The 20,717-nt window shown below is 34.5% G+C and overlaps 1 protein-coding gene across 3 annotated transcripts in view; it reads left to right on the top strand.

Moving 5' to 3' along the window:
* Ntan1 (N-terminal amidohydrolase 1) overlaps window positions 1-20,717 on the top strand; it is a 79,608-nt gene that overhangs the window by 36,887 nt on the left and 22,004 nt on the right. For 2 of the 3 annotated variants that reach the window (XM_089701847.1, XM_089701848.1), the window contains one exon: window positions 12,856-12,909. The gene's annotated coding sequence lies outside the window, so the exon portion shown is untranslated. Of the gene's footprint in view, window positions 1-3,544; window positions 3,711-12,855; window positions 12,910-20,717 lie in introns of those variants that run through there. The other variant, XM_089701846.1, reaches the window with a different exon arrangement.

The following is a 20,717-nucleotide window of genomic DNA, read 5'->3' as shown; positions in this document are numbered from 1 at the left end:
GGTAGGTAAGTACTAGGTAGTGAAGGATACTGCGTAATTGAGTAGGCTCATTACTCTAATTAATTACATAGGCACACGCACGACGTATTTTTCTTTAGTTACAAAATTTTTACTGGGGTAAACTCCCACTAAGCTAATGGTTGTCAACGTATCAGGGCTCAAGGATTTGGCATGATTAGGTTCTAGCCCGCGCCGTGTTCTAGCTTTCCGCTCGTCACCTACACCGCGCCTTACCTTTCACCGTCTAGAGATATTGGCCGTGCAGCCGGGATCCCTGCGCCTCATTACCATATACTGCGCCCGTGACAGCATCGCAATTAACTATCTGTTTATTGTTGTTGAATTATAAACGACGTCGCATGATATCACTCCCGTGTGCAATAGAAAGCTAGCTCAGTCTACCTTTTGAATTATTGTTGTATTCAATTTATGTTCGGGTCGGTTATGTGTGCCTTGCCTGGTAGCTGCGGCGTGATAGAATCAATATTTTAAGGTCGCTATTATGGTGATATCCGGTGGTAATAAATGTAAAGACATTGCTATGAAATATACAGTCATATTGTAGACGATAACTGTACCTAAGTCTGTCATGTATTTATGGGGTACTCTGAATATCGATTCTATTACCTATAGGTTGTGTTATTCTGCATTAATCAGGACATAAATATCGATTTTCAACAGGACGACATAGATATTATGTCAATTTTAGGTTTTGAACAGTGCATTCTTAATTGTATACCTGGAGGCAATTGTGATCAGACCAATCTAAAAGCACTTATTCCATCTCTTCCTCTATTCAATAGAAGTACAAATCCCAAGCAATTAATTAATATATAAATAGTTTTGACATCGCATAAATCCAGCGAGCGTTATCTCCAATTTACGTCGTCAGATCGTCGGATCAAACATGCAACCTTTCACGATGTTTACACACAACCTTTCATACGTTCTGGTTTAAGTACAACGCGAAACTGATTTTGCTAAATACCGCCTCTAATGAGAAATGTCGTCGAGTTAATCTCATTTATCTAATGTGTCATAGAAACTAAATGTTAGCCGCTTTTGGGACGCGTCACGATCGGAGGGATCCGTGTTATTAAGATGCAGGACAGATTTCGTGAGGTTTGTATCGTTGTAAGGTAAATTTGATTAGTGGTGTAGTTGATTGTGAGTATCACAGAACTATATGTGGTTAGTATGGTATATTATGTTGGAAGAAATGTGTGTGAAATTTATAGACTTCTTGGTACAATTGTGACCTAATTTTTGTCAAAGTGTGTCCAATTTTAACTGCACTTGTTTTAATTGCTACTTAGATTCTTGTATTTCGTTTTCAACTTATATCTAAGAAATTGCATCTTCGAGTGAAAAGTTATTTCACTGCAAATGGTTATGTAAGGAGTTCTTTAATTGTATTTGTTTCTGTATATCATATGAAATGAATGGAAGAAACAAAATTACTCAATGAAGTAAAAACCTAATCAAGAATTCGTTTATTGATATATTAGAACAAATGAACCGGACGTTATAATAAGACTTCGATAACGCATTATCAGCGAGAGTGATTCAAAGTTTATGTGTCACGTGGAGATATATCGAAATATCTTAATTAAGTAATTAACACATAAACGCGTGTTGCGTTTCTTGTCCAATAGCTTCGGGCGAAATTTTAAGAATAAATTATGATGCCATCGACTATAGCGTTGATAAATTACGTTGGAATTGTGTTCGGAACTCGTGGTGTGACTTATGTAATATGGATGTTATTGTAAAGATTACCTTGTTGGGCTAGTGGTTTGCGATTGTGCATCAATTATATCCTGCTTTTGGAAGTAACACCGGGCTAGTTTACATACCTACATTTGACAATATGCATAGTGCCGATCTAGTCTAAAAGATAAAATTAGAACAAACCCAGATTGATATCAAATAAGTGGAATCTTGAGTGTGATCTCAGTTCTCAGTAAAAATTTATACAACAAATTGGCGTGATAGTAAATCAATGTTGAAGTGAAAGTTATCTTATCTGCGGTTTTCAAACGTGTTCAATATCTTCCTCCTTGAAGCGAGAGCTGACGCTCAGTAATCAACTACACAAAAAATACAGATAATTTTTTGTCCTATTAAAGCGAAACTTGACGGCGTGAATATCGTCACAGTTTAGTTAAAACTTACGTATAGATAACAACCGCCACTCAATTTATCCTTAAGAGATAAAAATTAATATACTTTAACAAAACAGGAAAACACGCTTAAACTCATGAAATTTTTGCATTGTCACTGATCTTTCTTAAGTGTTACTTTTATAAGTTTATTTAGTAAAGTTTGACTTAAATCTGTCCGTTTGAAGCGAGTCAAAATCGAGTCTAAAAATCGGGTTACATAAAAATTAATAATACACAGACCTAGCTAATAAAAGCGTTAAAAACTGTAACTAGCTACAGAACGAAACTGCACGTAATATTTCGTTGAATATCAGCCGGTGCATTACTCTTGTTGACATCTTAATAACGCCTCTCCGGCAACACGAATTGTGGATTTATAGCCACACGACGGACATTCCTCAAGCAGCTAATCATTTCAGACTTGAAGTGTTATTGTTTGGAACTTGGAAGGATTCGTCTTAATGTACCTATAACGTCTTTTGTAGAGCTCGAGTACAATGATATACCTATGAAGGCGGACGATGTACATACTCTTTGTATAGGAATAGAAATAGGAACGAACAAAACTATGGAAAACAACAAAATCGTAGGTAAAAACAAGAGATTATTTGTTTATTATTTATAGCATGAAGTAGTTAAATGTTACTATTATAAAGTAAACAACTGAAGATATTAATTAAATTGTTTTTAGCATCGCTAGACCAGCACTATCAGCTGCAAATGTAATTATAATTACCTAGCTCTTCTCTTAAAATACACCACGATAAAATAACAGGATACAACTACAAGTATTATTTTCAATGTTTATAAACATTCCACACCACGTTATTGCCGATAAGGGAATGTGGAGCTTTGGAAATTATTACTTCTCAATTATAATGTACCTCGAGATAAGATATCACATGACGAACCGAATATATGCAATTGTGTAAACATAATATCACTGTCGGTATATAAAAATAAGAAATCTTCAAAAGCAATAAAGTCGGTTATAAACAAAAAACGCGATACGTTATCTACGAAGCCATAGTTTTTACGATTCGTCTGTTATATTTTTGTCATTATGCTAAGCACTTACACCCCGCATCAAGATAAGCAGATGAGAGACGCTCATATAACTTGATTAGCCTGTCATATGGGGCTTATCGGCCATCATCGGCGCTCAGCTATAAATTTGAACCGTCAAAACGTAAAATTAATGGCGCGCCGAATAACAATTAACAGCGTATGAATTGGACAATATTTTGCATAACACGTGACAGTGAGGCGTGTTCCAATATCTTGAATATATTCTTGATACACCTGCGAGGCCCCGCCCACAAGATTAGCCCCCCCGCGCACCTTTCACCCTCTTGTCTTTGGGTTCCTCCGTCCTCGCCATCAAGAGACCATTCCTCGTTCAGACACCGTGGGCGGTGGTCGTGTTGTTGCACTGGTGTTTTTAAAGTGTCGTGTGTTGACTGTTGACTGTTGACTTTAGTGAATAATGAACCATAGCTGTTTTAGTTGCTATTGACATTTATTGCTGCTACCGGAACGGAATATGTAAGTTTGTTTGGTTTACTATTTTAAATTATTAAATATTATCTGTATTTTTTAATTCAATATTTAATGTAAACTTCGATACTCGAAGCAAAAAGTTTTCAACTTGTTGCCGCAAAGTAGGCGGTTATGTCATAAAAGTATCCGCGCACGCGCAAAAACTTTCAGTTTCAATAATGTGTTTTACCAGGATTATTAATTTAAAATAATATGGCTTTTCGTTCTTATAATATTCTTCAGAATTCTCAAAGTAATATATAATAAGATATTATAATTTATAGCTAACTAGCTCCGCGGTCGGTAGCTTATAATTATGCCGTTGTTCCTTTTATAGTCGTTAGACAATGTCATAATTTTCGCATGCTATCTTTATGACAAAATATAATGAGTCTGGTCCGTTCTTAGTTGTTACCAGAATCTTTACCTATCTTTTATATTTTTGTCCACATACGTTTGTACATACAAAAATAACACGTAGTTAAAATAATTGACACAGCCCAACTGCTAATAAGTTCCATACAATTTAAAAACATAATACCTATGATAAGAAAAACATAAAAAAAATCTAATGTTTACAATTGATAACTATAATATTATCACATGACACTGCAAAGGTGAATAAATGAAGATATAAAACAAAGACTTTATCGGCATATTCCCTGTTCAAAAGATCCCTTATTAAAATTTAAAATTATCAAGAAGCTAAAAATACCTATACATGAAACGTTATCTTTAGTATCCTTTTTGGAAGTCGGTTAAAAAGCGGCCGAAACGGAGTACGATCCAGAAAATACACCACTGCCGGTTAAACGGTGACTCCTAAAAGTGAGAATCGCGATGTCCCAAATGATAGAGCTGTGGAAACTATGCGAACACCGCGAGAATAAAGCATTGTTCATTAACAATGACCCGGCGACAACCGAATTACGAATCCGCATGCTGCTCGCGTGTTTATCTTATTTTTATACGAATAACGGCACATTATGTTTAGAGATTCGGGTTTTACGCAATTAAGCTTTCGTGTCTATAAAATACGCTACTTTCATTAAAATAACTGATCTAGCGTCTGCTAGAAAGTATAGTACACTGTTTTTCGTTTGAGGATAATAAGATGGTGCGTAGAGCAAAGGTAATTAAGAGTTTTTGGAACTGCTCATTATTGTAGTGACGAAAAAGTGCGTAGAAAATAAGAAAGTTTTCATAATAGAAAATTCGAATGGCGAATTTACGTAATACAGTACTGTATATTTTTTGAATTTTTGCTAAATTAAAATAATGAATGTTCGTCTTAAAAATGTTTAAAAGAAAATATTCTTCTGTATTATCACTTTACAATAATTTTATAAAAAAGCGTAATTGCACCCTTTCCGCTCAATATTTGAAGTCTAGGTCATCTGCAAGAAGTTAAATAAAATCATTTACAAAATTATTAAATCCATAAAGTGTGTTTAAAAATATGCAGGAAGAAGTTTTATTTTGGAATCATCATACAATTTTGTCAAACAACAATAAACATACTGTTGCATATGAAGTTGAATCGAGAGCAGTAAATTAGAAGACATTGGGTGCCCCGTGGCGCCCACGCGGGTGACTCCTTAATGAGATATGATGATCTAGCCGGCGTGATAATGTGCGAATTGGGGTACACTACTTTAAACTAGATCTTAAATCTATTGACTCAAATTCGCTTTTACCTTAAACTCTTATCCTCATGACTCAATAGCAATAGGCCTATCACATACACTTAGGCTTATTAGACAACAAATTTAGTAAGACAGAATGAATAATTAGCAAACTACATTTTGGCCACAATTGTAAGTTATTTCTATATTCAGTTGGCAGTTCATTTGTGCTGGTTAATAATTTCTAAATGGTCTTGTCTATTTTCTAATTTATGCAGTCAAAGCGTGTTTAAATTCTGAGAGTAAGATAATGAATATGATCTTCATAATGCAGAGTTAGGTTTGCGATGAAAAAAAATATGTTTACTATTACATAAGAAACATAATATCATGCGGGTACATTCCTTGATCCTTCGGTCTATTCGTGTGGTTAAATTCAAAAATTGCATAATATGCCTCCGATGCTGCGTGATTATCAGCGATTATACAATTTTACAGCCCAGCCACTTCAGTCCGAATACGTTCGTGTTAAACAGCAAATTAATTAATAGCAGCATACAATAAATTAACACGTTTTTAATTAAGCTCGTTCATTATCACTTGGTAAGCGGGTTGTATTCCACCACTAGTCCCTTTAATAGGTATAACGTGACTACACATGTGCCCATCTGGTGCTTTCATCTATCCATTCGCCCACTTAATGTGATACTGATTTGTGATCTTTATGTGCCCTTTGTTGCATTCTTTCATTTAGCTTGTGCTTTATCCTGTTAGGATAATTTTCGTCCCCTTGTTGGTGACTTTAAATTTAGATGTATGAGATGGTATCTCAGGATTTTTCCAGATCCTTGTGTCTAATTCGTCATGTTGTGTTTATGGATCTAGCTTTTACGTAAATGAAAATTATCTATAATGTTTACAGTGGAAGAAAACAATAATATAGGTTTCATAGCCGCCAATCGTACTTATTAGCATAAATCGAGTTGGATGGAAAAAATGGGTTTATTTATATCAATTATTCATTATTATTGACGAGGCAATTACATACAGAAGTGTCGTAAAGTAGATATCGTTTTCAAATCAATATAAAATAACAGCTTGGAAGTGGGTCACTCTATTATTATGCATATCATATCGAACAGTAATTGTTCATAAATTGTATTGATTTAACCGGTCCACACAGCAGGAAATCTTCAATTATAAATACGTCTCTCTTAATTCGCACTCGCATAACGATGGTTTTGTGCGTGTATGAGTAACATCCGGCAAAGACATCTGTTCTTTCTGCTCTTAGCTCCAGTTATCAGTTGATGTCATCCTTTATCCACGTATCATCGATGGCGATGTGCAAGTGGTTTAATAAAGTGATCATTTGAATTTGAATTGAGGTCCTTGACATTTACAATATTAAGTCTGGGATGAATACAATTGTGATGTAGATTTTGAAAGCTTGTTATATTTTGATATTGTTATTTAAATTTTACTGAAGGACCACAAATATATTCCCATTGCGGCGTGTTAAATACAACGCAAAAGTCTAACTGTAATCCTAAAACACAGCAAGCGAATGCTATACTTAAATCTTATAATGTTCATGATATTATTCCTATTATAATAAATGGCATAAGAGACAAAGTTGTTGGGTAACGGAACGCGATATCAAATCTCGCAACGAAAATGACAGACACGCTACACTCACGCGAGTGTCTCGAAACTGTTCCGGTCATTTGGTCACGATCTAACATTCTAACACATCTGTGCACGGAATGTAAAAATAATATTTGCTCACAGTTCATACGTATCGATTCCGATCGCCGTTATAATTACTTATTTCGATTCGTTTCACTCGGCGCCGTTCCGATGAATTATGCCAGTCCGATATTCTACCTTTTATCCACCATTTATCTCTCATTCGTTCTGAATTATGTAAATGTTTTACGATAGCCTCTTTAATATCATAGCTTCGATAGCGTTATGTGATTTATTGGCGGCTCGTATACATATGATGCATGGTTCTTACTCTATTTGACGTGAGATGGATGCATGTGGCGGAGTTCCTTATTGCTGTCGTTTGTTGTAAAATTTAGTGGACACGATATGTCGTTGTCGCTTCGATGTCGTTTATTTTCTAATGTCTTGAAATAATGGTGATTTATTGATTCGAGATTCGATGATAATGTACTTTACTGTAATGTTGTAACAGGTTCCCTTTCTGTGTATAATAATGTGGTTTAAATATCAAAGGTGCAAGATATATAAAATTTTCTGATAATTGAATTTATTATTCCATCAATTCCATAATTATATAGAAGAAAAACAAGTTGTCTGGTATATCTTACATTACTTTAAATATAATATGTAACTGGCTAGTAACTGACTTCTAATTACTTATTTTGCATAATATGTAACATACATTTATAATTATTAATTGCTGCATGCATACTAGATATGCATCTGATACTTTCTACTGCCACGGCCATATTTATTTAACTTGTAACGATGCAAGACTAGTTTGATTAAATAAATGAAGTGGATTTTCTAGGAAATGTTTAAATAGACTCGGGTTCATAAAGCAACTCCACGACATTCGTTTTAGACAAGACTTAACATTATTTACGGTGGAAGCATGTAGTCAGGGCTGTGATACATCCGTATTCGCCTCAAGCATGGCTATTAATTTGTCATCATTCAATATTGCGCATGATATTTAAAATTTATTACCAAAGATAACGCGTTATCGAGCGAGATTTACTGAACGTTCGTAACTTTGATTTAAACACTTCAGTAGCGGTAATAAAAATGTCGAACGAACACTAAACCCAATTCTTTATCATATATCACAAACAATAGATCATAGTTTACGAACCCTTCACGTCTTAAGTGCGCGATATATTTGTTCCGATGAATGTGCACTAACTAGCGGTGGCGGTGTTATTTATGACAGGCGATACTATCAACCCGCACTTGTCAATCACTAGAATGCCAGATGGACTCGACGGACCTGAGCATAAAGCACGGAGACTGAATCTAAGCCTTCGCCCTTTTCAATTGAAATTAAAATTGCCGAGCAATGCTGTTGTAATACCGTCCGTTGTCTATGGTCATCCATCACCCGAGGTTCCGCGCGTAACGAGCCTTTATTCGAAAGTATATGCGCCTGCGACCGTTTTTACACCCTCCGAAGTTTTTTATTGATGGATCACGAATTTGTATTAGCTTATCGTCTTCAAATATATATCTTGATCAATGCTTGTCTGTTCCGTTTAAAGGTCTACAACCTACCATTTCGTTATCTGCCGTTCATCTCGCGCATGTGTTAAGTGTGCTATAATAGACTGCTATTCATATTTGTTTTTTCTGATTGCGGTAGCTTGAAGGGATAAAGTGTATCAGATCGGCATAACTGCATATCTAATTCGGACCCCACGTAAATCAGCGATGTAGCTTAAGAAATTGCCCTAACGACTGTCAGATTGTATCGCAATATTGACGTTTCAATACAATGCCGTGCATCAATCAGAGGAGCTGACGTATAGAAAACGACACGCCTTGTCTGTCTTTGAGCCAAACGTGTATGTAAATAACATTTAAAAGGGTGTAATAAATTAACCGTGTCCTTAGTAAGATTGTGTGCAAATTACGGAACAAATTATTCTGCGTTCACAGCGTTATATATTTTAGCTCATGAAACAAGTTCATGAATGCATAATCCATACTAATATTATAAATGCGAAAGTAACTCTGTCTGTCTGTCTGTTACTCAATCACGCCTGAACTACTGAACCAATTTGCATGAAATTTGGTATAGATATATTTTGATACCCGAGAAAGGACATAGGATAGGTTTTATCCCGGAAATCCTACGGGAACGGGTTTTTCTCTGAAAACACGGGCGAAGCCGCGGGCGGAAAGCTAGTATTAAATAAGCAACGAAATATGTCCAATAAATAAATTAAAAACGATGTTAAAGAAGACTGATGATTGAAAAATGTATTTAATTCCTAGTCCACAAATATTCGCTAATAACTTTAAAGATACGAGATTTGAATCAATTTGCATTAACGTTTTCCGATGCTATATTATAATCTCGTACCCGTCTTAAAATTATTCATGAACATATTCATTGCCAATTTTGATAGCTGTATCACTATACCGGTTCCTTTCATCGATATTTTTATGTTGTATTAATCAAAAGTTGAAGCTATTCGGTGAGAGAATAGATAAACTGTTTCTTGGTCTAGTTTTGCTGTCGTCTGTGGGAATTAGTTTTATACAATTTATATTATCATAAATTTCCTCAATGCTAGAAATGTTGCTGCGTAAGTAGGCCACAAAAGGATGATAGGAATCTTATTAAAAGCTAAAATATATCTAATTTATACATTTTTAACAGTGGCTGTAGCTATAAATACATCTGTTAGGGCGTTTGTCCACTACAAGGAATTTTACGGTCCGGCATTCCGATTTTTTACGGTCCGGTATGGCACGCCATTAATCTATATACTAGCTTGTGCACTATACGTAATTTTACTGTCCGACATTTTACTTTTCCCTATTCCGGATGGTTTTTTGTGTCTACGAGTCGCTGTAGGTATAATTGTTTTCGAATGCCCACTTGCTTGGATTTTACTGTTTTTACTGCATATGCCAATTGAAAGCAAGCTCTTGTTTTACTTTCTTTTAGTTGGCAATGAGATTTGTGAAGTCGGTATTGTTATTTTATATACATTGACCAAGCATTGACCTATAATTATTATCTAAGTAAGTGTTGGTAAGTTAAAGTTCAAGTGGGAATAGCTTTAGCTCCTCGTCACCGATTAAAATAAATAAGTGAAACACGCATTTTAAATCTCTTACGGAACTTTACTTTTTATTATAACGAAGTACATAATATAATATTTCACCTTCTATATTTTTTACTCGTTTCTTTTAAAATGCAAAAACAATCATTTATGATAGCATAATACCGCCAAACTTCCTTGAACTGTACCGCACTGATCCGAGTAAAGACGGACAGGTGCACAAGCAATTCATCGGTTTTTTCATGCCACACCGGACCGTAAAAAATCGGAATGCCGGACAGTAAAATTCCTTGTAGTGCACAAGCGCCCTAAATGTATGTGAACATTAATGTGAATAAATCTACGAACACAATCATTAAAAACTTTCGTCTTTCTAGAAATACATTTTATAATAATGTAGGTAGGAGCTTTTATGAAATATTTGTGTGCTGAGAACAAAATACGTGATGTAACAGTATGGAATCTCAGTGTTTTACGCTGGTACGAACGCACCAATGATTAATAGCCTCGGGATGATAGCAACAGCCGGACAATATTGTCTCATTTTCCGTTAATGATCTATTGATGCTATCGGTTGTGCACGGTCTTTCACTTGACTTTCTAATGTAAACAGTGTGTGTTTTTAATTTTGGTATGAGCATTAATGAATCTTTTATTGTGCCGAAAGGTTTTGCGCGCAATTATCTTTCTTCTAAACTATGTGCCCTTCTGCATATTTCACCAGTCAATATTCACATATTGGATACAATTTGTTGTTCCATCATAAGATTATCAATGAATTAAGAAATAGTTGATGTGATAGGTCAATTAAAACAATTCTAACGTGAAAAAATTTTTGCAGATGCATCCTTCTCGAATAGACAATAGCAACGTGTTATTACACAAAACACGGCTCGCAATACGGTGAAATTACTGTGATTTTATTTCCAATATAGAATAGATATGCCAACAGCATCGTGTAATCGTCCCAAATTACTCGAGACTCGGTCAGTGTTGGTTCTTCAAATGGTATTGTTCTTGCAACAATGTGGTCTTTAAAACGCGTCGTGACTTTCACAAAATTTAAAGAGGCACTGATAGTATGTGTCTCTCTAAATAATACATTAGTATCATCGACATATCACACCAGTGACAAGTATATTTTTATTATTGCAGAACAGTTAAGTGTTTTTGCCTTTTGCTTCATTTAATTGGGTTTGTTTATTCTTATGTTTAGGCCTGTCAGTCTTTTTATGTCTAGCATTATTGTATTGTGCCAACCTTAGATTTTTTCAATCAAGCATTCTTAAGTTTGGGGTAGGATACAGGATCTCGATTTACCGCAAAAACCTTATCACTAATTTCTCTTCTCTCATTAATATTATTATCAGCACCGCTAGAATGTGAAACAAAATCTATATTTAATTCAGCTTTACAATATTTTCGTTCACGTTTATCAGTGACAAAATGTTCTTCGCAACGGTCTTTCCGTTATTAAATTTTTTTGTTCACTTCTCAGAAATAGATAACGCGGTTATTTTAGTGTTGTGGTGATGGTTATACGATTGTATTTAATCATGAAGAATTATGATTTTAATGCGAAGAGTTATTCTTTGACCTACAATTTGTGTACCTAAAGTGTCAAGTAAATGGACGTCTAAGGAAAATTTTAACGCATGCACCTATCGCTTTAAAATTTGATAGATAAAATTTTTGCATTCAAGCATGAAGATAATGATGGCTTTACATTTATCGTTAGCAGTTGTGTCGATGCAGTCATACCGATACATCAATGCTTTACTTGCATTCTCTGTGAAATTAATTTCACCGTCCGTCCGTCGGTTGCGAGCTTCGTAATTATCTCGGCATCCTACGCCCAGTAATGAAGATATCGCCTGATCTTTATTGCCGTAATGAAATATAGAGAAATAGTTACACGGGACTAGATTTACAACTCGCAACTTGTGTGATAATGGCGGGAAATGTCTGTTATGTGTGTTTTAATGACACAATTTCTTGGATGCGTAATTGGGATGTTAGTGTGCGTGTTGGCTGTTAGTTAGGCTGTAAGGTTTCGCTTAAATTGTAATGTTTGTGAGGTTTTTATTTTAATAAAAATAGATGCATAGATTGCGGATAAACAATATAATAGAATATTTATTTATTCAAAGACCAATAGGCCAGTGCTTTCACAGCTTCTTTTCAGCCAATACATATCGAAGAATTTAATCAGTAAAATACTCTATAATTACACTTTGCTCAAGAAACAAGTCTTTATAACATACCGTATTGAATTGAATGCTTTCTATCTACAAATCATTTGTCTCAGACTTGTTCATCTCAGAACACGGTCGTATAGCACTCGTAAAACCTCGTGGTTCACAATTAAGCTTTCGTCTCAACTTGCGGTAGGCCGTTCACCGCTTGAAGGACGTGCATAAATAATGGAATGGCTTTTTATCGGCGACACACTATTTAAGAGTTTCTTGATCTCGCTCGAATGTTTGGGATTTTGAAGGTTCATTGATTAGACGATTGTTCGACGTGGTGAAATGTTTGATGTGGTTGTAGTGCATTAGGTACTGTTAAGTATTCTGCGGTTGTAGTGACTTTCATTGTGGTAAATTTGAAGGTGTTTTTAATGTGGGAATGTTTAGTTGATTTTGTTTGTAGATTATGTTTATTAGCGTTACTCTTACTAGAGGCAATAAGTTATGGTTTTAATCGTAACGTTTTTTGTTGCAGATATTTCATTCTCAATCTACCCGAATGCACGCACCGAGTTTCTCTGATATAAATGTAAGTATCGCTTGTTTTAATTACAGTAAGTCAGGTGAGCAAAAAAATAATTCGTCTATGGATAATTTATTCATTCAAATATGTTAATTAGTGAATTAAATCGACCGCATACTTGAAGCGAATTTAAAATTACTATAACTTCTTTGTCTTCAACATTATAATATTATGATGCTTTTTATCAGTTGATTTTGTCAATATTCGATCAATAAACTATACACGATCTATTTCATAATATAATATCCGAATTGGAAACAATAATGCGACGTTCGTAACACAAAATCCAAGCGTAAAGATATTATCTAATTGCTGCAGTTATCTGGATCTCTGTCACGTTACATTACATGTTATTCGGTATCGCCGTGTTTCGAAATGTAATTACGCGAAACAAATGAGCCATGAGCAATACTGAAGCGCTATTTGCGAAGGATACGGCTTGAGAAATACGCATTATTAATAATAAACATCTGTAGTTGTTGTTTATCTCGAGATCGCTTCGTTTTAACTGGTACAGTTCTACGGGAGATGGTACTGTCTTGTCCGTTGCGTAAGGCGTTAATTTCATGGGAATAATCATGGTTTCGATTCGGGAAAAGGTTTCGTATAAGAGTTAAAGTGTCAATAGTATTTGGAGTTATCGGTATTGGTCTCCATGTGTTAATAAGCAACCTACTGATGCGATATAGAAGTCCGTTTTAAGTTAGACAGACTCTTCCTTTTATATACTCCTGGACTAACACTCTAGAAATTAGCTCTAGTACTAACATTTACACCAGGCGGTCAGGTAACAGGTCAACTCAAATCTGTATGCCTTAATTCAATTGATTGATTGCAAACTTAAATTATGCTTTTACATATGTGGTCAAATTCTAAAGAAAAAATTCTAATTGAAGTATAGCAATAACACAAGAGATATTATGTTAGTTTTATCATAACCATCAACAGTGCCACGGTCCGACTCAAATCGATTCGTCCCGGTCGAGAGCCTGTGCATTGGATGACGCGTGCGATACGCAATATTATACATATATCCAATATTATCTACACTAATATTATTAAGAGGAGGTTTTGTGTTTATACTCCGAAAGTTGTGGACTGATTTGAAAAACTATGACGCCAACAGAGAGCTGCGTTATTTTTGAGTGCCTATATCTTATTTTGTTTTTATCCCGTGTCAACCCGCGAGGAAATTTTGGGGTAGTGTTATATGCCCACTTTCTTCTCTCTTTGGCATGTACTGCAAGATTAAAATTGTTGCGAGTATTGCTCGAATCGTAATCACGGTTTGTTTGTTTGTGTTTCGGGTTATAGGTAGAAATCACACATACATTTTTCTATTTCTTCTTACCCACTCTGGATTCTGCTATTGTCCAGTGTATGTTAACGACTGATTCGAATTTACGGTTACAACCTCCACAAAAATATGTCTATGTCTAAGAGTTATTTACATGTTATGTATTGACGCGTTTAAACCATGTTTAAACTTTAAGTATAAAGCGTCTGATAGTTGTTTGGAAAGTAATTATCTTCGTTAATTGTTCCTAATAATATAGGATAAACATTTACAACACATTGAATGGAAACGTGTGTAAATCAAATGGTAAATCATAGGGCCGATAACGTAATTAATGGCAACACGTCTTCGTTATTTATTGTCTATTCTTAATACTGTTAAATTGGTGTGTACAGTGAAAGTGTGTCGTGTGCTATAATGAATTTTGTAATTTAATGTTTCGACGGTGTATGAAATATGACCAATATATTTCTTGTACTGTAGATCTGTAGAATGTTTGATACAGTGACCGCACGGTAAATTGGTTATGTGTTTATGTTTTCTACTGCTATGTGTATTATGTGTGTACTTTCATTTTGGGATGAGTTGCAGCGTATTATTAAGCCGGATAGTATGAATAATTCATGATAATTTTTAATCGCTTCATAGCACGTAGGATACATTCTTACCCCATGCCTTACCATCTATTCAGTAAATTTGTTATGCTCGCATAAAATACTCAATATCATTTATCAAATTAATAAAAATCTGTATCTATATATCTGTTAGTAATTTCATTACTTCATAGCGGAGACCACAACGTATATCAGAAATCTGTTTACAAGTAAGTAACCTGTAGTTTCCCACGCGTGCGCATCTTTGCAGGATATGCGGAATTACAGTGATATTTCTATATCTCATTACATGGAGATATTCTACCAGATCTGTACGGTTATCTGGTCTAATTGATTTTAAATTATATGGCTATGGTAGTCCGCTTGGTGTACGCATTTGTGATTCCTTATTGTTAGACTCTATTGGAGGCAATCTTGGAGATAGGTTGAAGATGACTTTTTGAGTCTTTAAACTTGTTTAACTATTTCAATAAATGAACTAAACCACATCCTGCGATGCAATTATCAAAGGATGTGGTTGTGCGACACCAACTGAAAAATAGCGTGTTTTATCTATGTCGAAATTGCAAACACGAAGACATTTGTTTCTAGGGAGAAATTTTAAATTAATTACGATATAACTCAAATACTTCCAGGAAGCATACTCCAATACCATCCTATTTATAGGCCAAAATACGATCTTAAGGTTGAAGCACTAGGGTTCAAAATTTTCCAAGTAGATACCTTCTATAGGTGCAGTACCGGTAGCTATCAGCTATGTATAACTTGTTACGGCTCTACAGACATGTATCACTTGATTTAGTATATAATTTGAATATGTTGTTTGGTGAACAGAGATCTTGAGATCTAGTGGCTGAAGATTTACGCAAGTTGCTATAATGCAATTATTGTTTAGGATCTATATTGTGTCGTATGTGACTAGAGATCAAAAAGTTTGAAATCACCATCTTTTTCAGTTCTTTTGATTTATGACAATTTTCTTACCAACGTTAGTTATTAATGATAATAAGCAATGATTGTAAATATACATCAATTAAAGTAATCTGCAAACCCTGAATTTCCTACCCGATACAAGACATAAAACAAATACTAAACATTTACACGGAGCGCTGTTAAATCTCTTTAACCCGAAAGTGGCATAGGTCGGGCACAACATACCCCAGTCACATATAAAATTACCGGGTAAATCAAATATAAACTAGTATTGCATCGCTAACACCTCGCCAGTCACGAAGTTTATTTTAATTCGTGTGAGATAAGCGCTCATTGAAATTTGCATGAAATTGTATTAAGCGGATCTAATATGCGTCAAGCTAACGTGCTCGGTTAGGCTTCAGTTCATAGTTGATAGTTTGTATATTGTTTCATGTTGTGCGCGTATTTTATCTAGTAATTGACTATTGTAAAGTCATTAATGTAAATTACTAAATTTATTTATTAATAGTAGATGTAGCAATAAATCAGATTATTGTTGTTCTGTTGTTTAATCGTGTGGTAGTTAACTCGGTACGTGTAGTGTTTTTGTGAATTAATTATTCTCGCAAATTGAATACCAAAGTTTCCTTTATTTTCATATCCAATCGTACGTTGTAATATAACTACACTATAAAGCATACATTTTAGAAGCATGGATGCCGTATGATTAATTCCTGTATTATTCAATAAATACAGATTCTCCCATGAAACGTACAAATAATTTCATAGAATGTCATGCAAGTAGGTATGCAGTATGCACAGCGTGATACATTCAATAAGTCACAGCGGTGAAGGGTTGAATAGGAGAAATGACGTCATAACCCGTTATAATGCTTTAATGCTGGATACTGGATATTAATTTGCATGCAAACTGCGCTTTCCTCTTTACTTTCGATAAACAAATTCCTTTAAATGCAGTGAATGGATATAAAACAGCGGGATCTGATTTTACTGTTTCCTTATTGATTTTTCGATCGGTCGTGTCTTCTGGTGGACTATATTTAAGTGATACTAAAGTATGATGGGTATATAGTAGCTTTTTATATATTGTAGAGTACAATAATAGAAATTTGAATATAAAGTAGAATATTTCATTTGTAAAGCAGCAGCAAATAGACATCTAAAAAAAGTTTTTCTTTCTTTCTTTGTATAAAAGCATCTTTTTCTAGAAATTTACAAGCGTCTCGGACAGCGATATATTTAAGTCTTTAATAATAATAAATTAACATCCCATATGCTTGTAAATGACAAAATATTTGAAGATTAACGGCGTTTTAGCGTCGAATCGATATATCTAAAGAATTCGGAAGCGGCGGCGCCATATAATGAGTTGCTTCAGTGTGAAGAAATTTATGCTAATTGCACTTTTGTTTGCTCGTATTTATATAAAAGCGCTCATAAAATATGGAAATTATGAGTTGACTTGCTTTCTATTTTATATTCGGATACAATTATAAGTTGAATTATAATAGTCAATACTTGATAAAATGATTAATAATTATAGTGATTCAATTTATAAATACGTTTTCATAATGATCTATAGATATTAGTTTATGCTGGTTTTGATTATCTTATATTTTAAAATGACTTTATAGTGGAAACGATAGTATTGTTATTCCAGAGAATCTTATTATCTGGTGATGTTGTCATTCCTATTATTAAAATCATGTTAATAAGTATGATTAATATTTAATAACATTACTTATTATTATCATGATGAACTTGCTCTTTCACTGTCCAAAACGCTGAAAATCTTATATATTTAAATAAAAAATTAAACTGATGGAGAAATGCTAATAAAAAAATAATTTGGAAAATCCAAAAGTGCACGCCTCATAATTTTTTTAAATAAATATTTATTAATTATTATTTTTGTTTATTTAATAACAATTAAACCACATCGAATCAGACCCTGAAAAATGAAAGGGTTCTATTCCTGAGCATACTCAAGCGTAAGGGAAAAAAAAAGACTCGATTAGTAAAGTATTTCGGTCGCTATCGTGTTAACAAGAAAAAGGATCCGCACATACAGACACACGGACGTCCAAGACAGAACTTTTTTAAACTGTTTTTTAACTAGTTTAAATAACAAAAATGACATCAAAAATATCATGAACGTTAAAAATAGTGTTTTTTCTTAATATGTGTGTGTATGTATTATCTTACAAGTGCAATGTATGATACATAAAGACATTTTAAGTTTGAAAAATCAGATGTTTTGCGCGAAGTGACAGTAGTACCCACCTCAACGCTTCGCTTATGAGGCGTGCAAAAAGACGGGTTGCACTCCGGGAGTGCCGGCAGAAGGGAAAACTTGATTATTAACGTTGAGCATGTTTAATATTTTGGAATGGTATCCGTCTTACGCATGGAATATAAGGGCTAAAAAAAAAACATCCGTCTTACGCTTTTTCGATCAGGCCACGTGTCCTAACGCGAGTTTAAGATTTTATACCCAACGCCGCTAAAGAAGTTTTCACTTCAAAAAAAAAAAAAAAACATCCGTCTTACGCTTTTTCGATCAGGCCACGTGTCCTGACGCGAGTTTAAGATTTTATACCCAACGCCGCTAAAGAAGCTTTCACTTCAATAAGGAAGAGCAAATTTAAGAAAAGTTTGATAAATTGGTTTAATGTTTTGCTCTGTTGGATTTGTATACGCTTGGATTAGGATAACGATGGTTAAAAAAATAATCTCTAGGCCGAGATGGCAGCAGCTCAATCAAATCAAATCAAAAGTTCTTTATTGTGCAACACAGGGTCAGATACAAATAAAAATAAACAATCTGTCAATAAAAGAGCACAACCGACGGTCAGAATCAATCTATACTAATATTATAAAGCTGAAGAGTTTGTTTGTTTGTTTGTTGAAAAATTCTTTCGGTGTTACATAGCACATTTATCGAGGAAGGCTATAGGCTATACAATAATCACGCTAAGACCAACAGGAGTGGAGTGGAGCACTGCGGGTAAAACCGCAGGGCACAGCTAGTCATAAATAAGTTCTTTCATCTGTTTAGAAGATTACCCCCGTTACGGCTTACGATTGACAAGTCCCTACCAATCGTCTACTCAGATTAGATCAAAATTTGATCTAATCTGAGCATTTGCATTTGATTTGATCATCAAATGCAATCCAGCCAAGTGTTGATACTTGATGTTATATAGATATTATATCGTACTCGCGTGTGGCCGACCAGCCTCAAGCAGACTTCCTGTCACCATGAGTCAGTGGCTATCAGGGATCTTATCGTGATAACACAACACGTACGCTCTCCAAGATTATACATACTAGCTAGGGACTGCAGCTTCACTCGCATGGTACGTGCCTGCGTAAAAGGTTGACTATGTCCTAATACAGACTTTATAATCTACTAGCTTTCCGCCCGCGGCCTCGCCCGCGTTTTCAAAGAAAAACCCGTTCCCGTAGGATTTCCGGGATAAAACCTATCCTATGTCCTTTCTCGGGTATCAAAATATCTCTATACCAAATTTCATGCAAATTGGTTCAGTAGTTAAGGCGTGATTGAGTAACAGACAGACAGACAGAGTTACTTTCGCATTTATAATATTAGTATGGATGTGTGTACCAAATTTTGTAGAGATCCGTTCTACCTGAGTAAAATGTAGCCTATGTCACAGAATAATAACTAGTAGCTAGCCTATTTGCTAATTCAGACTATATAGTATGTGTATACCCAATTTCATACAGGTCCGATCAGCTGTTTTTGCGTGAAAGAGTAACAGACATTCATATTTCATATGCTTAGAAAACTTTTGCGTTTATAGTATTTGTAGGATATGTTACTAGCTGACCAGGCAAACGTTCTGCCACGACATGCTTTTATAAAGGTTTAACCCATTGACCACCGTAAGGCCCGATCGGGGCGCGACACAATAGATTTTCTATTGTGTCTGTGATTCCGAGAACTGATGGATTAAGAACAGTATGAAGCAGTTCTGCTTAATTTACAAAAAAATCATGAAAACCGGTCATTTCGAAGTGGTTAGGTTATGTGATTGTGATGCGATGTAATACAAACGAGATATAGATATTGTAAACATTGATAACCCTTATCAATTGCACAGTTTAAATTTAGTTTATGATTTGGGTTTTGTCGTTGACAGTTTTGAATGTATTTTTCTAAAATATGAACATTGTGGACCAATTGTTATTTGTTGCATTGAGATTTATTTCACAAACGGATACGGATACGGTGGTGGATTCGTTCAGTGCAAAATACCAGTCAGTTGAAATTAAATTCTACTCACATTGTGTAAGCAAAAATTAGGTGTGTATTCATGTTATCAATAAATAATGATTCTGGAAATGTGTTTATTGATAAAGTGCAATATATTTTATATTTAATTGAAATTTTATTTTCAAACGCTTTTAGTTAAAATTATAATGTTAATTTACTATGTTTAATGATTCATAAAAGCTCGAATAAAACAAGAATCGACTTTACTCTCTAAATAATTTAAAACTTTCTATACATGAGTATAATTAACTGTTCCTAAATGCAAGATGTAATCAAAATTATAATTGTATTTTGATAGACGAAAGCATAATAACTAACTAATGGTTTATTTCTCAGGTATTATATGTTTTTTATATTTTAACTTATGAGTAGTTTAACATAAAGAAAAAGATGGAACTAGGTAGGTAAGTATATCAGTTTCTATGTCTCCAGTTGCTATCGACGTAATCAATAAATTCAATCCTGATTAAATGTAATATGCATTATTCATCTAAAATTATTATTGATATAAAATAACGATTAGCGTGCACATTATTTTAAGGATCTTAGTTAGATCTTTTATCGCTACCAAATCGACTGTCGTAAATCCAAGTTGCAGGCCATTGTTACCGTACACTGCTTATATGGGAGCGGCCCAAATAAATCACGAATAAAACCATATCGGCAG

This window comes from Colias philodice, chromosome 12 (genome assembly GCF_061535455.1).
Source record: "Colias philodice isolate Cphi_HAF_F1 chromosome 12, ilColPhil1 Martin Lab GWU primary, whole genome shotgun sequence".
In the NCBI taxonomy this organism is placed as follows: domain Eukaryota; kingdom Metazoa; phylum Arthropoda; class Insecta; order Lepidoptera; family Pieridae; genus Colias; species Colias philodice.
The sequence above is the reverse complement of the archived record's forward strand: the minus strand, read 5'-3'. Positions and strand labels throughout refer to the sequence as shown.